This window comes from Talpa europaea (assembly GCF_964194135.1).
Source record: "Talpa europaea genome assembly, chromosome: 9".
Taxonomy (NCBI): Eukaryota; Metazoa; Chordata; class Mammalia; order Eulipotyphla; family Talpidae; genus Talpa; species Talpa europaea.
In genome coordinates, this window is record NC_140076.1 from 106,098,151 (window position 1) to 106,102,259 (window position 4,109).

The following is a 4,109-nucleotide window of genomic DNA, read 5'->3' on the forward strand; positions in this document are numbered from 1 at the left end:
CCCTGGGCCGGTGGCTCCTACACCCTGAGGCTCCTTTACCCTCCCCAGCTGCACTCATGCCCACTCCTGTCTTGTGCTTTATCCCGCCCCTGCTCCCACGCCTGCCCGCAGCAGCGACGAAACGTCCATCTGAGGAGCCGGGGCCTTGCTGGGAGGGGCACCCCTCCCCAAGGCCATCTAGTGCCAACTCCCTCCCCCGCCATCCCCCTCACTGCACTTTGGACCCCTGGGGCCAACATCTCCAAGACAAAGTTTTTCAGAAAAGAGAAAAAACGAATTTAAAAAAGGATCTCCACTCTTCATGACTTCAGGGATTAATTTTTTTTATACGCTGGAAACCGACTTCCCTTTCCCTTCCCAAAGAGGATAGGTCCTTCCAGGATGCTTCCCAGCCTCTCCTCAGTTTCCCATCTGCTGTGCCTCTGGGAGGAGAGGGACTCTTGGGGGGCCTGCCCCCAATTTGCCATCACCAAAAGGAAAGGACAAAGCCACACGCACCCAGGGTGTTGAGCCCTGCAGGCTGCACCCGGGCAGGCCTCAGTATGGCGTGGGCATTGGGCAGAGGGCCCGCCTCACCCCACCTGTGCCACGCCTCCCAGGAACTGAAAAAGCCTTGTCCGGTGAGGGGGCAGAAGGACTCAGAGCCCCCGGACCCCCAAATGCTGCATGAACACATTGTGAGGGAAGCCCACGCCCCGGGCGGCGGCTGGGCTACCCCAGCCCTCTCCTTCCCCTGGACTCTGGCCACGTGCCGCAGCCCAGGCGTTTGCTCAGTTCGCTGACCCAAAAGTGCTTCATCTCCCTGCCCGACCCGCACTGGGGAAGGCCAGTCATGTGTTAAATTGCGCTTCTTTGCTGTTGTGTGGGTGGGATGGGGAGGAAGAGCCAGTACAGTGCTGGTCGGTTACCCCGAGCATCTCAAGCACAGGGTTCAAGTCTGGGTTCCAGTGTCCACTCACCCAGCCCCCCAAGATCAGACAAACCACACTCTGTCTGACCTGCTGTGGCCTCTGAGACAGGTTCTATTTTTAACCCCTTCTTGGAATTGGCTCTCTTCTTCAAAGGACCAGGTCCTGTTCCTCTTTCTCTCCCAGCCTTCCCCCAGCTCCCTGCGAAGAGAGAGTTAATATATATTTTTTATTTATTTGCTTTTTGTGTCGGGATGGGTTCGTGTCCGGTCCCGGGGGTGTGTGGTGGCCGTCACAGGTTGGGTGTGCACCCGGCATCCTGGCGTAGGGGCCTGAGCCTGAGGCCCTTCCTCTTGCGCCAGGTTGTCACCTACCCACCTCTCCTCTCCCTTCTTGGTTTTGCCAACTGCAATTCATTTGAGTCACCACTTACGTGAAGCATGTATTCCAGACTTGTCACCAGCTTCCCTCTGGAGCGGGTGGCTAAAAAAAAGAGGCTATGGGCAGAAAAAAAAAAGGTTCCTGTTCCTCATTTAGAAGGCTAGTCTCCAGCTGTTCTGCCGTGGAGTCTCCCTGCCCTTTCCCCTCAGCAATTCCTGCAAAGGGTTAAAAATTTAACTGGTTTTTACTACTGATGACTTGACTTAAAAAATACAAAGATGCTGGATGCTAACTTGATACTAACCATCAGATTGTACAGTTTGATTGTTATTGTAAATACGGTAGGGTTTTTGTTTTGTTTTTTTCATTTCCCCATACTACTGAATAAACTAGTTCTGTGCGGGTTGAGCATTGTGGTCGTGTGCATCTGTGTGGGGCCCTGTCCTTCCAGGCGTGGAAGGCCTGGTCTTTGGAAAACAAGCAGGCGGGACTCCAGGAGGCCCCACTAGGAAGGGGGCTCAGATACCAAGTGCATGATGAGCCAGCCACTTTACAAACACCCCAGTGGTGCTCCCCAAAAACCTTATCAGCACAGAACCCCTGCTTTGCATTCCAAGGAAGATGTGACAGGTGGCGGGAAAATGTCCTTTCACCAAGATGGAGGGAGCGCACAGAGCAGGCAGGTTTCCAACCAGTCCCTGAGGGCTAAATCCAAGACGGCCAAGATTCCTGGGGCCAGAATTCAGGAGGCAGGGAGAGCTGAGTTTAGAGGCTGGTGGGAATTTAGAAGTGCCACTGCTCTGGACTGTTTTGTGTTCTTTCCCATTAGAAATGAGGCAATTACCATGCTCTCAACTACGTGCTCTGCAACATTACTTGTTTTCTAGTTTTGTGTTTTTCAAAGTTCTGTTCACAAACTAGATAGGGTGTTAACACAGGGGTAATGGAGAATAAACAATTAAGCATACAAACCCTGGATCCAGACTAGTGACTTAATCTCTCTGAGTCTGGTTTCTCTGCCTGCAAAACAAGTATGATAATTGCATCTGCCTAATTGAGCTTTTATGAGGATTAAATGAGTTAACACATGTAAAGCGCTTAGAACAGTTCACAGTGCATAGTAAGAGGCCAGTAAACACTGGCTTCCTTCACTGTTGCTCCTGGGTGGGGGTGGAGGTAGAGTGCATAAGAGAGAAAAATAGAATGCCAGCCCCAAAGGGAAGAAAGCAAGCAAGGAGAACAAGAAGGGCATCTGTGGCAGGCAGGCCTCCCTGCTGGTACTGCCTATTGAATGTTACTGAAGCAGGTTTGGGCTGGAGGGTGGTGGTGACTGACGGGGTGTGTGTACAAAACTCAGCTGACCTAAGAGGGAGAAAGGAATATGACTGGTCCTCTCTGGCCACCAGGTGGCATCAGCACACAGGACTGCTGCCTAGCCAGCCCATACCTAAGCCCCCCAAACAAGCCATCTGCTGGCCATGCCTAAGTGTATGCCTAGACTTGATGACCTTCCTGTGCTTTTGTCAGAGCAGGTCGTCTCCCGCTCCTTAGACCCCAGTGCAAGCCACGGCTGGGAAACATGAAGTTTTCTTGCCTCTGCCAAACTCACTATCTGTCTCCACTCCCCACCCCCCAACTCAATTCTTGGAACCCCTTAAGACTCCAGGTCAGTCAGAGTAAGTAAGGTGAATACTCAGCTCTCGCTGTGTACAGGTGAATGAGTTAATTGAACCTTCAGATCAGCTATATAAAAAGGAGAAGCAGTAGAGTCCTGGTCCAGGAGAATGGGCATTTTAATGCCTGAGCATGGGCATGTAGGCAAGGGGAGCAGAGGGCACCAGCTGGCTCTCCCACTCCCTTTGCCCAGTTGCCTATTGGCTTCCTTAAGTTATGGCCTGGCCTTCAAAGAGGCATATTCTCTCAAGACTCACAAGGAATTGAGGTGATTCTGGTTTTAAGAGTCAAAGCCTGTGAGAAAGGGGAGACCCTTAGCTGAATCTGTTAGAAATGAGTATCATTCATTCAGCAAACACGTTATTTTACCCTCGTTTTTTTCAATAAATGAAATTCCGTCACGAATGTGTCACAACTAGGCCTGCACAGGTTTATAAATCCTGGTGTTATACCTCAAATCTCATAGAGGCGGTAGGAGGAAAACACTGAGAGCTCTAATGACAGAAGGTAAATTATCATGCGGTATTACCAAATCTTCTGGCTGAGGCAGTCAGCCAGAAGCTCAATATTAGGGTACTCACCAAAGAGCTCCTCACCCTGTAAGCACAAGGAACTGAGGAGTTCCTAGGAGGGCCATTCTCTTGCAAGGAAAGGACACCCAAGTGTAGGACAAATAATTTGCCAAGACCCTAGCCTGGAAACTTCACAACATGAATTCAACTATATTTAACTTTGCTCTGAACCTTCTAATAACATATGAATCCTGGGAAAAGGCAGACGGTTCCCATCTAATGCCAAGCAGGGGCGTAGTCACAGCCTCATGCACTGGAATCTCAAGGCCATAGAACCTAATCAGGCCCCTGCCTATCTTGGTTCTCTCATTGCAATTACACAAAATTTACTTCAGAAATTGGTACAAGGTCTTCACATATTTAGAGTATATAAAAATACATTCATTTTATTTTAGAAAAAGGCAGACCAATGGATTAAGCTTATCAAACTGGTCTTTAGGAGTCACGGAATTCACAGGAAACTGGAGGCCAGGTGCCTGCCTCTGTCTCTGCCAATAGGTCCAAGTCCCGGCAAGGATGTGAGAGCAGGGAGGTTAGCTACAGAGGCCATTCATATAAATGTCCAGAGAACCAA